The sequence below is a fragment of the Coregonus lavaretus genome (assembly GCF_964263955.1).
Source record: "Coregonus lavaretus genome assembly, chromosome: 11".
In the NCBI taxonomy this organism is placed as follows: domain Eukaryota; kingdom Metazoa; phylum Chordata; class Actinopteri; order Salmoniformes; family Salmonidae; genus Coregonus; species Coregonus lavaretus.
The window spans coordinates 9,980,906-9,999,846 of NC_139998.1; the positions used below are offsets into that span (position 1 = coordinate 9,980,906).

The following is an 18,941-nucleotide window of genomic DNA, read 5'->3' on the forward strand; positions in this document are numbered from 1 at the left end:
TACTTACAAAGCATGTAGAGGTCTGTCATTTTTATCATAGGTACACTTCAACTGTGAGAGACGGAATCTAAAACAAAAATCCAGAAAATCACATTGTATGATTTTTAAGTAATCATTTGCATTTTATTGCATGACATAAGTATTTGATACATCAGAAAAGCAGAACTTAATATTTGGTACAGAAACCTTTGTTTGCAATTACAGAGATCATACGTTTCCTGTAGGTCTTGACCAGGTTTGCACACACTGCAGCAGGGATTTTGGCCCACTCCTCCATACAGACCTTCTCCAGATCCTTCAGGTTTCGGGGCTGTCGCTGGGCAATACGGACTTTCAGCTCCCTCCAAAGATTTTCTATTGGGTTCAGGTCTGGAGACTGGCTAGGCCACTCCAGGACCTTGAGATGCTTCTTACGGAGCCACTCCTTAGTTGTCCTGGCTGTGTGTTTCGGGTCGTTGTCATGCTGGAAGGCCCAGCCACGACCCATCTTCAATGCTCTTACTGAGGGAAGGAGGTTGTTGGCCAAGATCTCGCGATACATGGCCCCATCCATCCTCCCCTCAATGCGGTGCAGTCGTCCTGTCCCCTTTGCAGAAAAGCATCCCCAAAGAATGATGTTTTCACCTCCATGCTTCACAGTTGGGATGGTGTTCTTGGGGTTGTACTCATCCTTCTTCTTCCTCCAAACACGGCGAGTGGAGTTTAGACCAAAAAGCTCTATTTTTGTCTCATCAGACCACATGACCTTCTCCCATTCCTCCTCTGGATCATCCAGATGGTCATTGGCAAACTTCAGACGGGCCTGGACATGCGCTGGCTTGAGCAGGGGGACCTTGCGTGTGCTGCAGGATTTTAATCCATGACGGCGTAGTGTGTTACTAATGGTTTTCTTTGAGACTGTGGTCCCAGCTCTCTTCAGGTCATTGACCAGGTCCTGCCTTGTAGTTCTGGGCTGATCCCTCACCTTCCTCATGATCATTGATGCCCCACGAGGTGAGATCTTGCATGGAGCCCCAGACCGGGGTGATTGACCGTCATCTTGAACTTCTTCCATTTTCGAATAATTGCGCCAACAGTTGTTGCCTTCTCACCAAGCTGCTTGCCTATTGTCCTGTAGCCCATCCCAGCCTTGTGCAGGTCTACAATTTTATCCCTGATGTACTTACACAGCTCTCTGGTCTTGGCCATTGTGGAGAGGTTGGAGTCTGTTTGATTGAGTGTGTGGACAGGTGTCTTTTATACAGGTAACGAGTTCAAACAAGTGCAGTTAATACAGGTAATGAGTGGAGAACAGGAGGGCTTCTTAAAGAAAAACGAACAGGTCTGTGAGAGCCGGAATTCTTACTGGTTGGTAGGTGATCAAATAATTATGTCATGCAATAAAATGCAAATTAATTACTTAAAAATCATACAATGTGATTTTCTGGATTTTTGTTTTAGATTCCGTCTCTCACAGTTGAAGTGTACCTATGATAAAAATTACAGACCTCTACATGCTTTGTAAGTAGGAAAACCTGCAAAATCGGCAGTGTATCAAATACTTGTTCTCCTCACTGTACCTGAGCACAGTGTTTTCAAAACATTCAGTACTCTCATGACATTCACTCGACGTCCTGGCAAACGATCTTCTTTCCATCGATAAATGCAAAAGGGCTGCTGAAAGATGTTCTCTTCTCCTCTAGTTTTTTTTTTTTTTACTACCGGCCAAAGTTTTCCTCTTGCAGCAGCATCTTCTGGAGGGAGAGCCTCTTTGATGCGCAGTTTATTCTCCACGAGAAACCTGGACTCCTTTGCTTCTTTCCATACGACATCTCTGTAGATTCTCATTGTGAACCGCATGATGGTTGTCCACGGAGATCTGTCATCCCTTCGTTTTCCCAGGCGGTGGGTGCACCACGTCGACGACGTCCGGGAGCTTGTCTCAAATCCTGGGTGCTACTTTGCAGAGGATGTCAATGGTAACGTTCCGTATGTTCTCCCCGTCTTCTTCTCGCACCCCATGCAGTTTCAGGTTCCATCTCCGGCTGTGGCGCTGGCGCTGGATTTCAATGACATTCTGTCGCAGCTTCCATTGTTAGTCTTTTTTCGCTGTGGGTTGACACCTGGTTGAGGAGCTGCTGCACAGTGGCTGAGAGAGACCATTGATTTGGAGGTAGTCTCTGTTTTCCTTTCAATGATGGCCAGTTTCTCAAAGATTGCCTTGAGAATGTCAGGGTTGGCAGAACAATTTTCGACTGCCCTGTATTTGGTAGAAGGGCTCTTACTCGGCGTAAGTGGCGAAAAGGAGGAGTCTTTTGCAATGAGTTCTGGAAAGTCTTCACGTGGGCTGCATGCTTCTGTCTCGCTGCTAGCACCTGAGGTGATTAGCATCTGTTCAGCCATGCCTTGCCTTTTTCGGTTTCTTCTGCCCATGTAGTCGTGTGATTACCGTGTTTTCCAATCACCTTCTGTTACTTCAGATAAGTAAGGGTCAGTTTACCCCAAAAAAGTATTAAAATCCTCAAGTATTGATTATAATCTTCCTGGTTTATCGGGACATACATTAAAATACACCCGCTCAAAGTATCGCCATCTTCGACCCCCCTTTGTTCTCTATTGTTCCTCAAGCAAGGGGGAGGCTGGTGACATCACAGATTCCCATCAGACCAACTCATTGAATGCCTAAAAAGTATAAAAAACGCTCTTGTTAAAAATGTTAGATGTTGTATTTAAAGTTGGGATATTGCTTTTCAAAAGTAAAATTTCAGAAAATCGCTGGAGGACGTCTTCGATTTGGAGAACGTTGCATTTGCCATTTTAATGTATATAAAGACAATATAAATGTTGAGGTTTAATTTAATGACATCAAAGCCATATTTATGATAGTGTTGGAGCACAACAAACTTATTTGCACACTAATTATAGAAATGTGTTTATAATTCAAGACATATTCACCTGGATTAGAATAAAATGTTGGTTTTTGTGCAACAATTGCGCAAAATAGAAATGAACAATAATATATACAGTGATATACAACAATGTATGTACAGTAATGTAAAAGAATGGACAGTAACTGTGAAATAAATACAAATCAAACGAGTCCAAACCACTTCCAGCTCCTATTTATTTCTGTGTGTGTCTGTAGAGTCACTCCACCTTCTCCGCCATCCATCTCTGCTTTTCAGTCTCATAAAAGGCAGACTGTTGGAGCTCCCTCCAATGACCTGTGCCAGGTACAGGGAAAACATTTTGGCTAGGAACTCGATATTTTCCTGCCAATAAGGGAAAGCCAGATCTTGTTTTAGCGGCTGGTGGCAGAAACTTTACAGACGGCCTGGAGGAATGCTGCTCTGAGGATCTTTTATTTCCTCTGTTCACTTCTTCCTCACTACCCCCCTCTGCTTCAAGGCCTCCAGCTCCCATTAAAAGAAGGCAGCGGCAGCAAAATCTTCAAATGGCATACTTGAATTGGTGAGGCCTTCTGCTGTGTAAGTGCAGGTGGCAGGATACATGACTGGGACACTGAGCGTTTCACTCTGCAGTAACATAATGCCATAGCTGTGTGTCTTTAGGAGCTTCTCTGGGTTGGTGTTAAGAGCAGAGCAGATCCACCCACTTCAGGATCTCTTCTTCCCCGTGGTGCTTGGCCAGTAGCCCATCACTGGCAGCTCTAATGGGCTCTGTCCATCGGCCGTGGTCCAAGATGAACGCACAACCTCATCTCTTGATGGGCCCAGTGGAGAAGCTGTCAAGGGCAGTGGTGGTGTGGCTGGCAGAGGTGTGTTTGGCAGATCTGAAAGAGAGGCCCAATATTATTTTAATGACAAAGCCTTTACTATACACTCACCGAAATCAAGTGTTGTGTGTGTGTAAGACAGAATGAGTTAGTGCCTGCGCACATAGGTATGTGTGTGTGATATCATTTCAATGACTTGTATCCAGCAGGAATTCCTCTTTTGTTGTGGCAGGAGCTGGTGCCAAAGGGGAGTGGAACAGGACAGCTTGTAGAGAGGACCACTGTTAGAGCTTGGCCTGCGCTGCTTGGTCTCAGCAGAGATGAGAGCCAGAATGTCATACATGTCATTCCTCTCCTGAAATAGAGCCCCAATGACCTTAAATGAGAATAATCATAAAGCTAAACTATGTGAGAGTGAGCGAGCAATGGGGCGATTGAGAGGCAGAGAGTGAACTGTGTGATCATGTCGCTGTGCTGTTTCTTTTTGTTGCATTCAGTCCCTAAACACACAATATGAGCTTTTCCCGACTGCTCAGTGTACTCGCTCTGGCAATCCCTGGTGTGTGTGTGCATGTTCATATGACACAGAAGTTTGTCAAACTGACCGAGTCCTTGTAGTAGGACATTCAGTGATTCGCTTTGGCATCAACTACTATCAACAGTGTACATTAAAAAGAATATCAACATTCAGATTGGTATAGATATAGGCTTAATCATGTGAAGTTACAAAACCTCTGGGGTTTAAGGTGTCTGAATGCTTCCCAGCCGAACAGTTCGGTAGAGTTTGTGCATATATTATTATGATATTTTGTGACGTTTTTGTTAGTTTTGGACTGCGGTGAGGGTTTCTTCAGGTGTTCGGGCACAAACATTTTCTGGAGGCTAGCCGAAGTTCGGAGCCGAAGTCTACGCCCCTTCGTTGGTGATTGGTAGGGATTCTTCAATAAAGTCTATTGTCATTCAACAAGAGACATCTCGTTTTCATGGACATTTCTTCATTGAAAAATACTGCATCAAACATCTTAGTTAGATGTAAAATTGCGCGACTAAGATTTATTCTGCAAAATTGTCAATTAATGACAGATTTCGTGAGTTATCTTAGATTAATTCGGACTATTTTGAGGAAGTGCATAACTGGCTACAGCATCTCAAAATGGACAAACAGTACCTATTGCTGCTTTTTTTCAAATTTTTCAAGCGAAGATCTTTTAAGGAGTATGCTAGCACACTCGTTCGGTTCGGCTAGCAGAGTTCGGCTAGGTGCCAGCCGAACTGAAGCATGCTGACAACCACTCCAGTTTAACTACGGATGTAGGCTACATTGCAAGTATGTACGCACCTCTCGACCGCTGTGATATGCATTGCATATCCATTGTTCCACCTGAGTGTAGACTAAGCCTGTTCATGCTCCAATTCATGTCAGTCACTCTAAATCTAAATATGAACTTGAGTGACTTTACTTAATACGAAGTCATACCTTAAGCCAACTTTTTTCTGGTCCTTCATGCAAGGGTCAGGCAGCTTCACGTTTGGGAATGGAGTACCTATATACATTAACATTGAGTATACATAAATTATAAATATATCCACACAGTAAATTACATTTAGGAATTTAATGAAAGTTGAATGAGATATTTACCACCGTTTTCTATCCGGCACCCACAGTAATGGTGGCTGCTTTTGGTTTACTGTGTGTTTCAAAACAACAGCACATAGTTACACCATGAGCAATAAAAGATATGGAAATCATTCTCAATCTAAGTAACATATGTAAATTAATGAGACCAGGTGTGTCTCATTTGATTGAGAATTGCTGATACTTTGTCTATTTTCTTTTGAAAATCTGCCACTGAACCAGACACTTCTATCTAGTGAGAGTGCACATAACATTTTAGCTTTAATTACCTGGTTGTCCCATTACATTTTACATTTACATTTTAGTCATTTAGCAGACGCTCTTATCCAGAGCGACTTACAGTTAGTGAATGCATACATGATTTTTTTATTTTTCATACCCCCCGTGGGAATCGAACCCACAACCCTGGCGTTGCAAACGCCATGCTCTACCAACTGAGCTACATCCCTGCCGGCCATTCCCTCCCCTACCCTGGACGATGCTGGGCCAATTGTGCGCCGCCCCATGAGTCTCCCGGTCGCGGCCGGCTATGACAGAGCCTGGACATTGAAGTCAACATCACTTTTTTAATGGGAGACCTGCTGGTATGGATAAAGGCTGAAGTATTTTCACTTTTTATTAAAGCAGGTAGATAGCTAAAACACCACCACAGCTGCATGAATGTGTGATTTCTCCATATATTCATTTATCAATTTCTAAGCCCAACTAGCTAGACAGAACAGTGTTCAGGCTACATTGTTGTCATTCAGTAAAGGTGTAGCTAGCTACTGTAACATTACTGTACTAGCCTACTGTAGCCTACAACCAAGCTATATAGCTAGCTACAAAGAAACAATCAAATTCATCAACAGTCTTTTTAGCTAAATACTGTATACAGTGGGGAGAACAAGTATTTGATACACTGCCGAATTTGCAGGTTTTCCTACTTACAAAGCATGTAGATGTCTGTAATTTTTAACATAGGTACACTTCAACTGTTAGAGACGGAATCAAAAAAAAAATCCAGAAAATCACATTGTATGATTTTTAAGTAATTAATTTGCATTTTATTGCATGACATAAGTATTTGATCACCTACCAACCAGTAAGAATTCTGGCTCTCACAGACCTGTTAGTTTTTCTTTAAGATGCCCTCCTGTTCTCCACTCATTACCTGTATTAACTGCACCTGTTTGAACTCGTTACCTGTATAAAAGACACCTGTCCACACACTCAATCAAACAGACTCCAACCTCTCCACAATGGCCAAGACCAGAGAGCTGTGTAAGGACATCAGGGATAAAATTGTAGACCTGCACAAGGCTGGGATGGGCTACAGGACAATAGGCAAGCAGCTTGGTGAGAAGGCAACAACTGTTGGCGCAATTATTAGAAAATGGAAGAAGTTCAAGATGACGGTCAATCACCCTCGGTCTGGGGCACCATGCAAGATCTCACCTCGTGGGGCATCAATGATCATGAGGAAGGTGAGGGATCAGCCGAGAACTACATGGCAGGACCTGGTCAATGACCTGGTCAATGACCTGAAGAGAGCTGGGAACACAGTCTCAAAGAAAACCATTAGTAACACACTACGCCGTCATGGATTAAAATCCTGCAGCGCACGCAAGGTCCCCCTGCTCAAGCCAGCGCATGTCCAGGCCCGTCTGAAGTTTGCCAATGACCATCTGGATGATCAAGAGGAGGAATGGGAGAAGGTCATGTGGTCTGATGAGACAAAAATAGAGCTTTTTGGTCTAAACTCCACTCGCTGTGTTTGGAGGAAGAAGAAGGATGAGTACAACCCCAAGAACACCATCCCAACCGTGAAGCATGGAGGTGGAAACATCATTCTTTGGGGATGCTTTTCTGCAAAGGGGACAGGACGACTGCACCGTATTGAGGGGAGGACGGATGGGGCCATGTATCGTGAGATCTTGGCCAACAACCTCCTTCCCTCAGTAAGAGCATTGAAGATGGGTTGTGGCTGGGTCTTCCAGCATGACAACGACCCGAAACACACAGCCAGGGCAACTAAGGAGTGGCTCCGTAAGAAGCATCTCAAGGTCCTGGAGTGGCCTAGCCAGTCTCCAGACCTGAACCCAATAGAAAATCTTTGGAGGGAGCTGAAAGTCCGTATTGCCCAGCGACAGCCCCGAAACCTGAAGGATCTGGAGAAGGTCTGTATGGAGGAGTGGGCCAAAATCCCTGCTGCAGTGTGTGCAGTGTGTGCAGGAAACGTATGATCTCTGTAATTGCAAGCAAAGGTTTCTGTTCCAAATATTAATTTCTGCTTTTCTGATGTATCAAATACTTATGTCATGCAATAAAATGCAAATTAATTACTTAAAAATCATAAAATGTGATTTTCTGGATTTTTGTTTTAGATTCCGTCTCTCACAGTTGAAGTGTACCTATGATAAAAATTACAGACCTTTACATGCTTTGTAAGTAGGAAAACCTGCAAAATCGGCAGTGTATCAAATACTTGTTCTCCCCACTGTATGTAGCTAGTGTGATTGCATGCCAAGCAACTTAAGAGATGATTAGAAAGTTCTAAAACCAAAAGTGACTAACCTGTCTCTTTGGCGAGTGGTGCTCTGCTGGCGAACTGGATCAAAAGTTATCTAGCTAGCTACAGTAGCTAGCCAGTTAGCTTTGTAGCTAGCTAGCTATCTTGGACAGTTGTGTTGTAAGTAGTAATTTACAGATGGAGAAATGCCAGATCTGTCTGTAATAACTATCATTAAATAACTGAGGTCTGTGTCTACAGTGATGGTTGTTCGCTCCTTGTTCCATGAGGTATAGCTATAGGATAGACCAGGGATCAGCAACAAGATTTGTAGACTGCAAATTGACCGCAAGAATCCCAAACAGATATAATATGACTAAAACATAATCATTTCAATCCTTGCTTACATTTCTATATGACCACGTCTCTATTATGCGTGGGAATACTTGGAAACAGATTTCCCAAATTAAAATCAATTGGAGCTAATTTCCTGGTGTTTTTTACAGTTTAATGTCCAACAATGTTTTAATTTTTTTGCTCAGAAAACTTGGGGGGCTAAATAAAACCATGGCCCGGGGGCCGCCAGTTGGGGAACCCTGGAATAGACAGACTGAAAGTGTCATTTCTACAATGGCCTATGGGGAGTGGAACTGCGACACAAAACCAACCAGTGGCCAGAAATGTATTACACCTGTAGTGATAAGACTTACCATAGAGAATGAATAGGCAGCAGGTAGCTTAGTGGTTAAGAGCGTTGTGCCAGTATCTGAAAGTTCGCTGGTTCTAATCACCGAGCCGACTAGGTGAAAAAATCTGCTGATGTGCCCTTGAGCAAGGCACTTAACCCTAATTGCTCCTGTAAGTCGCTCTGGATAAGAGCGTCTGCTAAATGACTCATAATAGGAAAAGTTAAGCTATACTATATGCACTCCCGCGGAACCGAACAAGAAGGGGTGGAAAGATCTTCTTCATAGTAAAAATATTGCATGAAGCTATCATCGTATTTGCAGGTTGGAGACAAAATAGCCTTTTATAAAAATGTCATGCAATTCTACATAATAATAATATGCCATTTAGCAGACGCTTTTATCCAAAGCGACTTACAGTCATGTGTGCATACATTTTTACGTATGGGTGGTCCCGGGGATCGAACCCACTACCCTGGCGTTACAAGCGCCATGCTCTACCAATTGAGCTACAGAGAACCACATAATTTTACATATTAGCAGAATATTTTTTCATACCACACAAATTGCTGAAATTACAGGCTAAGAACGGACAGAGAGATAGGCCTATGTGCATAGGCACGGGAAGTCGTTTGGGGGTGGGGGGGCTGCGTTTTTATCTGCAATCAACTTTTCTATCGATGAAATAGCGCAGTGCAGCTGCGGTCGCTTTACAAGCAAGCAGGTGTGTAGTGCTGGGGGAGCCCAAGGGACCTCACTTTTTTCAATTTGAGAATACAAGGAACATTTATTCTGATCCATTCACAAAAATGTTATGAAAAAATGATTGAATTACAAGGTAAATGGTGGTTTCTTGCCTGTCTTCTCTCTGGCTACATGTGTGCACTGCAGAGGCCCATTGGAGGCTTGACAACTTCAGAACGTTGAAAAAAATAAATCACAGTGTCTGCCTTGATGTTCATAGAACTCCACCGACCTGTTGTTGTGCAGTGGAACCCAGAACGATATGTGACCACTTGGTTACAGCGACACTGTTCTACTGAGGAAACCCAAACCAAAGTGGTCACCGCAAAGCCCAAGAGCCTGGTTATATTGGCGATTGGTTGAGACGCAGGGCCCGTTCTAGCTTGGTAGGCTATGTCAGGGTGGGAAATTGAAAAAGTGAATTGGGCCAAGTTGAAGGTAATAATGCATTTAGGTTACAGTTTATTGAGATGCATGGATACCACACCAAAAACTTGATTTTATGGCTGTTTTAAAATGAATTTCCTGCAATTCTACGAAGTAATGATTTATGTTCACTACTTGGTGAATTGATTTGATGATTAAATCTATGCAAATAAATTATATGAATTGATAGTTCACCCCTCTGTTTTATTTTATTCTGTAATAGGGTATATTGTAACCATGTGCTCAAGCTAATCAAATCAAAGCTGTCCTTTTAGAGCCTCAAAGGCCGCTCCAATTGTTTAAAATAACACTCAACAAGATCCGACGCCTGTACACCTAATAGTCCTACTCATCACTTAATATTATTACAAATAGAAGATTATCACTTCTCACAATGGTGCTCATTGGTCAAGACCTACAGGAAACGTATGATCGCTGTAATTGCAAACAAGGGTTTCTGTACCAAATATTAAGTTCTGCTTTTCTGATGTATCAAATACTTATGTCATGCAATAAAATGCAAATTAATTACTTAAAAATCATACAATGTGATTTTCTGGATTTTTGTTTTAGATTCCGTCTCTCACAGTTGAAGTGTACCTATGATAAAAATTACAGACCTCTACATGCTTTGTAAGTAGGAAAACCTGCAAAATCGGCAGTGTATCAAATACTTGTTCTCCCCACTGTACATAGACATGGAATCACTGGTCACTTTAATAATGGAATACTAGTCACTTTAATAATATTTCCATACTGCTTTACTCATTTCATATGTATGTACTGTATTCTATTTTACTGTATTTTAGTCAATGCTACTCCGACATTGCTCGTCCTAATAATTATACATTTCTTAATTCCATTGTCTTACTTTTAGATTTGTGTGTATTGTTGTGAATTGTTAGATACTACTGCACTGTTGGAGCTAGGAACACAAGCATTTCGCTACACCTACAGGGAGGAGGTCAGAGACCTGGCAGTGTGGTGCCAGGACAAGAACCTCTCCCTCAACATCAGCAAGACAAAGGAGCTGATCATGGACTACAGGAAACGGAGGGCCAAACACGCCCCCATCCGCATCGACAGGGCTGTTCAAATTTAAATAAAATCAAATTTTATTGGTCACACACACATATTTAGCAGATTTTATTGCGGGTGTAGCGAAATGCTTGTGTTCCTAGCTCCAACAGTGCAGTAGTATCTAACAATTCACAACAATACACACAAATCTAAATCTGGAATTAAGAAATATATAAATATTAGGACATCGCTTTTTCCCATTCACATCACGGACCATTGACCGGTGCACCATGGCTCAGGTTAATAGAACTCCCTCACTGATTCTCAAGGGGTTTTCTCTCTTCTGCTCTTTGACCTACTGATTGGAAGCTCTTCCCTTCTATTTAGATCTACATTGGCTACCTGTCCCAAGACACTCACATCAAAGAATACAGTCTACAAAGTGTTCACGCAATGGGGTTCTGAACTGAGCAGTGGCGGCTCCTGAAAAAATTCTCAGGGGGGTCAATTTTTCTGATGATTTAGGTGACCTACACACATTTTAAAAAAGATATGTCCAGCAACAACATGAAGACAGGGGCAGCATATAAGTCAATACCAGAAGCATTTATTGACTGATCTCAAAAGTGTTGGCTTACCAGGGTTGGTGGAGCCCTCAGTTTCATCTTTTTAAAATGTCTGCACACAATGTTTCGGGGCTCTCTTCAGATAATAATAATAATAATAATAATATGCTATTTAGCAGACGCTTTTATCCAAAGCGACTTACAGTCATGCGTGCATACATTTTTGTGTATGGGTGGTCCCGGGGATCGAACCCACTACCTTGGCGTTACAAGCGCAGTGCTCTACCAGCTGAGCTACAGAAAGTGGATACTCATGGATGCGCATCGCAATTGTAAAATGTCAACACAATTGGAGACACCACGTCATTTTTGGAGACATGTTATTGACAGTAAACTATTGTAGATGCGACTGCTAACTAAATAAAACATTTTAGCTGGCTAGCTAATCATCTTAGCTAAATGTGGGGCAAACAATTCAGTTATTTACCGTTAATTTGAGGGATTGGGGTGAAAGAAATCGAGTTACATAGTGATACTTTACGATATACTGTATTGACAATATCGCAATATTTTAGCGCTAGTTGGCTGTACCTGCACCAAAACAACATTATTGTTCCTTCATAGCTTGTTCTCAATCTTTTCACATTGGGAGCCAATTTGTTTTCAGCACTTTTATTTCCATGACTGATCAAAACTCGTTCTCATGGCATTCTGATCCCTCTGCAACAGACATATGGTGCGCAATAAAATCACAGTATCGAATCGCAATACGTATAGAATCATGAGACTCGCAATGCATATATCTTATCGTGAGGTTCCTGGCAATTCCCAGCCCAAGTTCATTTGCCACAACAAATCTCTTCGCTAGCAAACGCGATGTCTTCTCCAAAACGGCAATGTGTCTCCAGCAATGTTTACTTTTTTGACGTTCTATGGCATCTCCACTTTCCAAGCATATATGACCACATGTAATATTTTGGTAAGTGATGCAAATAGTGAACTATGTAGGGCCAGGATGTAAAATATATGTAGCTGCAGCAATTTCTCTTATCTGATATGGTAAGTAATGGGGCTTAATGTATAGCTCCCTAAGAGTTTGACGAACGGGTCCGTGCACGCGATTCCAGATATCTTTACCTCTGAATAAACTGCCTTTATTATACCATATCCAACCTGTCCAAAGTCTCTACTTGGTCTCAGTTCTCCAGTAAACTTGTGATTATCAACACTAACCTCATCGTTGTGGCGGCGGACAGCTAGCCTGTATCCCTCATCCAGTTGAGTGGCAATGTCTTTTTTCGTTCGTACCAATTTTTGGAAAATCCTCGGGTGTAGGACTTTCCGCCTTTAGTAGAAACCTGTTGAATTATTAAATTTGGTCTGGGAGGTCCTAATTGTTTCGTTGCCAATTTATCTTCATTTGTTCGCCGACAAAAAGGAACTTCTTTCAAAGACACAATCGAGTTGTTACGTTCATGGTTACGTTACGTATGACGAAAGCGCGTAAGTGCAAGCCCTCAGACACCCATAGAGATTGTATTGAAAGCTCTGAAATTTGAAAAAAATAGATTTTACATGGGAGTCTATGACAGACTTCTGGGCGATTTTCAACCTGACTGAAATCGCCCCAAAAGGGGGGGTGGCCATTTGAAGCAATTGGACATTTAGTGGCAGTGTGGCACTGTGGCAGATCAGACGTCTAGATTACAACACTGATAACTACTGTTGCCGTGATATAATTGATTAGAAAAAAAATCCCTTCCTTTTCCCGTTTGGCAGTGCGTCGCCCATATCGCCCTATTGAACAGGCCGCCCCTGGAACTGAGCTATTTCATTCAAGTTAAATGGGGGCTTGGCTGAGGAAGATGTTGTGGCTTTGTTGTCCAGTTATTGTTTGAGATCGGAAACAATGGTTTACGAATGGGACACATTAACAAGGGATGTTTCGGATTCGGAAGACATTTTCACACATTATGTGACAGGCCTGCCAATTCCACTCCCCATGATGACATCCAGTGAGCTACTGAGAAGACAACAGAGGAAAACCATTGATGAAAGCAGTAACTCATCAAACCACTAAACCATGCCACTATGTGCCGTCTTGTTCCTGGTAAACAAAACACACATACAGAGGAAGTATAAAAAAACGTTTATTTGAGTAATAAATGTTATGGTCTCATCTTCTGATCTGGAGATTTCCACACCAAAATGCCACCTTTAACATAAAGTCAACCTACTTCCTGTACTTTCATGTACTGTAATAAACTTTATTCTAATGGAGCATACTTTGTTAATAAAATGTATTAAATGATATGAAATAATGTCATTCAAATAAGATGACTCAGCCACAAAAGTTTTAGAACACCTACTCATTCAAGGGTTTTTCTTTATTTTTACTATGTTCTACATTGTAAGATAATAGTGAAGACATCAAATCTATGAAATAACACATATGGAATGATGTAGTAGCCAAAAAAGTGTTAAACAAATCATAATATATTTTATATTTGAATTCTTCAAATAGCCACCTTTTGCCTTGTTGACAGCTTTGCACACTCTTGGCATTCTCTCAACGAGCTTCACCTGGAATACTTTTCCAACAGTCTTGAAGGAGTTCCCACATATGCTGAGCACTTGTTGGCTGCTTTTCCTTCACTCTGCGGTCCGACTCATCCCAAACCATCCCAATTTGGTTGAGGTCGGAGGATTGTGGAGGCCAGGTCATCTGATGCAGCACTCCATCACTCTCTTCTTATTGGTGTCCTTTAGTAGTGGTTTCTTTGCAGCAATTCGACCATGAAGGCCTAATTCACGCCGTCTCCTCTGAACAGTTGATGTTGAGATGTGTCTGTTACTTGAACTCTGTGAAGCATTTATTTGGGCTGTAATCTGAGGTGCAGTTAACTCTAATGAACTTATCCTCTGCAGCAGAGGTAACTCTGGGTCTTCCTTCCCTGTGGCGGTCCTCATGAGAGCCAGTTTCATCATAGCGCTTGATGGTTTTTGCGACTGCACTTTCAAAGTTCTTGAAATTTTCCGGATTTACTAACCTTCATGTCTTAAAGTAATGATGGACTGTCATTTCTCTTTGCGTATTTGAGCTGTGTTATTTCATAGTATTGATGTCCTCACTATTATTCTACAATGTAGAAAATAGTAAATCTAAAAAAAACCTTGAATGAGTAGGTGTGTCCAAACGTTTGACTGGTACTGTATATAAAGAGAGAAAAATACCTTATTAGGGTGTGGTGCCAGGTCTTCCTGGTATACTATTTAGGCTACCTGTAGTAATGCAATCCTAAGGTACTATGCATTCTGCTGCCATTTTTAAAACAAATGTGTTATTATAAGTTTTAATAAAAACATCTTTAAGATTTGAATGTCTATTTCAGACTGTAACATCCATAGCGAAGAGTGTAATATGTAAAAATGGAAAATACAGAATTTGAAAGGCTATCCAAGTTGTGACCTAAGACTTACAAATTCACAGACTTTTGCTAATATGTTCAGTCTTCCCAAAAAGCTTGTTCACTTCATGTACAGATGTAGGATTTTAATTTGATCAGTCTTTTGTTACTGAGAATTCCTGCACTGCAGGAAATGCAAACATGTAGTGTATTTGAGTTTTTAATAGAAAAATGCCCTATTGAAAAATGTATCAACCCCTTCAAAAATTAATTATAATCCACATAAAATATCAATTTTCCTGTTGCTGAAGGATTATTTTCCTGCTGTAGCAAACTGGCTCAAATCAAGATCCTACATCTTCAACATCCATGCTTCATTTCTCTAAGATGCAAATATTTTGAAGTTTGCTTTTGGGGGTATACACTCCCCCCAAGGCGTATTATAGAAACACACATCAAACGTTTCATTTATATTTTGTTTGTCCATTCTGTGAGACATTAAAGTTGTGATTTCACATTCAAATGTAATGTCCATAACGCTGGAATCGCTCCGATTATTTTTTGAAATGGGTTTATTAGTCCAAGACTAGGCATATTCTGTGTCTGGGAAACCAACCCCTAGACATTTTCTTGTCTTGATGTGCCACTCACTTCACAATATTTTGTATTTACAAACAGTACTGTATGCCCATTATATGGGACTTATAATACTGATGGTACTCATCTCTATGTTCACGTCAGTGGAGGCTGCTGAGGGGAGGACAGCTCATAATAATAGCTGGAACGGAGCAAATGGAATGGCATTAAACACCTGTAAATCATGTGTTTGATTTATTTGATACCATTCCACTGATTCCGCTCCAGCCATTACCACAAGCCTGTTCTCCCCAATTAAGGTGCCACCAACCTCCTGTGGTTCAGGTTGAGTTCCAGTGGAGAAAGACAACAAGCAGTACTGTTGTCACTCATCGGTAGTGGACTATGATGCTGGGGTAGTGCTGGTTCTGAAGCCCAGTGCTGAGAATTAAGACCTGCTGGAGATCACCATGGTCCCACTGGCTGATCTCCTGGAGCAAACCCTGGAGCTCATTGGAACCAACGTCAATGGGAACCCATATGGTAAATGTAACATACAGCCCACGTCCTACACTGTACATGTACACTTGCGCTTCTAAAAGTGCCCCCTTAGCAAGAGAATATAAATTGTTTGTGTGTCGTTTTCTGATGGGGATAGGAAGTAAAAAGCACCCAGTCCAAGTGGCGGTGGGAGTGTGTGCTTCAGGAACCCTCCCCTGCTGGACTACCAGCAGCTATGTTCCTGGTTCCAGGACCACCAGGAGAGCCGTGTGGAGGGGATTGTCTGGCACTGTAATGACGGCACACTGGTGAAGGTATAAGGTCTCTAGTCTAGACCCCATCTGAACTACCTATTATACCATGGTATATAACAGTATGACTACAACCAGTCTTTCCCCCATAATTTTGCCTTTTTGTTTTTGAGTAGCATGTTGCTCAAATTTACATTGTGTCCTGTTTTTCTTTTAGATATTTATTCATTTATTTTCACAAATTGTAACCTTCAAATTATTGAAATGTTTTTGTTTAGGCCAGGTGAGGGTCTTTGACATTTAAAGTGGTAAAACCAGTTTGAGTGTGTGTGTGTTTTCCTGTAGCTTCATTGTCATCACTTGGGGCTGAGATGGCCGGACGGGGACACCTAATCAAAAGGGAACCATTCGGCTCTCCCAGAAGCTTCGCTGGTGCGTAAAACATGTGAGGGTGCAATGGGTCCGCACTCAAAAAGATGTGGCATAAAGCTTACGGGGACACCTTTCTGAACGCCTGGCCTGTGGTCATCCATGTTGACGGGACCATACGGGAGTATAAGATCACCCGCAAGGACTTATTTACATGTCTCTCCCAGTTAAACAGACATCGCTTCAGCAGGCTGCAGGACATCCAGTTTGACCCTTAACCTTTATTTAACCAGGAAGTCTCATTGAGGTCAGAAGACCTCTTTCCCTAAATCCATCAAAAGCTACCCGAAATCTTAAGCAACATTCCTGTTTGCAAGCTTCCATACTGTATTACCATTTGCCTGGTTGAACCAGACTGAATGGTGAGTGCAGTGTTCAATCTGGTTTAACCAGGCTATATTACCATACCCTCCGGTTTACACTAGGGTTTAGTGAACTTGCCAATCCTCCTCTATTGCCAATAGATCAATGCTGCCATTCATAATTCCATTGGCGTATTTCATTTTGTAAATATACTTTCAAACTATTCATGTTGGCAGCAATAACACTTAACAAAATAAAAATCATGAGAGTTGTGCATATCTTTTGAGTTTGGGGAAATGTTTACAGCAGTAAAGTGAACTGAAAGATGTAAATTAGACCAAAATAAGTTCAACAAGTGGAACATTACAGAAAATCATGTAAGGGATAAACGCTGACATTCTGTACATTACGTAAGGTATAAACACCGTGTTCTGTACATTACGTAAGAGATAATCAACAAGAGGCTAGCGGAGTGGAACTAACCTTCCACAGAGTTGCATTATTTTCCAGAGAACACATAGAGCCACGAGTTGATTATCCCTTTTATACCATGGCTATAATTTAACACATATGCTGCTAGACATTTGTTCATTTGCCTCGCAAAATGTGTTCAACATCCACTGAAGTAGCTAGCAAGTTTACTATATTTAGATAGAGATAGTAGTTGCCTTGATAAGGAAACAAACAGACTTGCTAGTTTAGCTAAACAAACCATCAGTCATAGCTTGCTATTATGAAAATCGAATTCAACAATGCCAATGTTTTGAATTTGACTTTTGCTTTCAAAAGCAGCTTAAATATAGAACATGTATGAATGAACTTAAGCCATTGAATTCTACCGTGCTGATATACTGTGCGTTATTGAGTACCACAGTATGAGTCATAATACTTTTGTTAGACTTCAGTGCAGCTCTTGATGTCATTGATCATAACCTATTGCTGAAAAAAACGTAGGTGTTATGGATTTGCATCCTCTGCCTTATTATGGATTGAAAGTTACCTATCTAATAGAACACAGAGAGTTTTTGTTAATGGAAGCCTCTCTCATGCAAATTCAGGTGTACTGCAGGGCAGCCGGCTAGGGCCATTATTGTTTTCTGTTTTTACAATGACCTTCCACTGACCCAAGCTGTCATGGTCAAAATATATAGACTCAATGGTTGCTAAAATGCGAAGAGGTGATAGGGCATTGCTCTGCCTTCTTGACATCTCAGTAAACCAGACAGGTCCTACAGGCCCTAGTCGCACCTGGACTACTGCCCAGCTGTGTGGAAGGACATAGGTAAATTGCAGTTGGTCCAGAACAAAGCAGAACGTATCGCACTTAGATGTACAGATGCCTCATGCAGCGTGACACATCTCCTTCGCATAGAGTTGGTCAGGCTGTTGATTGTCGCCTGTGGAATGTTGTCCCACTCCACTTCAATGGCTCTGCGAAATTGCTGGATATTGGCGGAAACTGGAACACGCTGTCGTACACGCTGATCCAGAGCATCCCAAATATGCTCAATGGGTGACATGTCTTGTTAGTATGCAGGCCATGGAAGAAGTGGGACATTTTCAGCTTCCAGGAATTGTGCACAGATCCTTGCAACATGGGGCTGTGCGTTATCATGCTGAAACATGAGGTTATGGCGGCAGATGAATTGCATGACAATGTGTCACGATCGTCGTAAGCAACGGACCAAGGCGCAGCGTGATATGCGTACATCTTTTAATGAGTACTTTAAACAACAATTTACAAAACAACAAAACGATACGTGAAGTCTTAAGGTTAACAAACACAAACCTAAACGGAACAAGATCCCACAAATGACAAGTGCAAAACAGGCTGCCTAAGTATGGTTCCTAATCAGAGACAACAAGCCACAGCTGCCTCTGATTGGGAACCACCCCGGCCAACATAGAAACACATAAACTAGAACAAAACACATAGAAAACAAAACATAGATACTACACATATAAACTAACACCCTGGCTCAACATATAAGAGTCCCCAGAGCCAGGGCGTGACACAATGGGCCTCAGGATCTCGTTACGGTATCTCTGTGCATTCAAATTGCCATCGATAAAATGCAATTGTGTTAGTTGTCCGTAGCTTATGCCTGCCCATACCATAACACCACCGCCACCATGGGGCACTCTGTTCGCAAACATTGACATCAGCAAACTGCTCGCCCACATGACGCC

General features: G+C 41.8%; 1 pseudogene across 1 annotated transcript; it reads left to right on the forward strand.

Annotated features, from left to right (window-relative positions):
- Positions 1-1,840: 1,840 nt before the first annotated feature.
- Positions 1,841-16,666, forward strand: LOC311137013 (RNA ligase 1-like; annotated as a pseudogene). Its single transcript has 5 exons — positions 1,841-1,958; positions 15,619-15,816; positions 15,926-16,082; positions 16,365-16,400; positions 16,514-16,666. The product of its transcript is annotated as an RNA ligase 1-like (transcript).
- Positions 16,667-18,941: the final 2,275 nt, after the last annotated feature.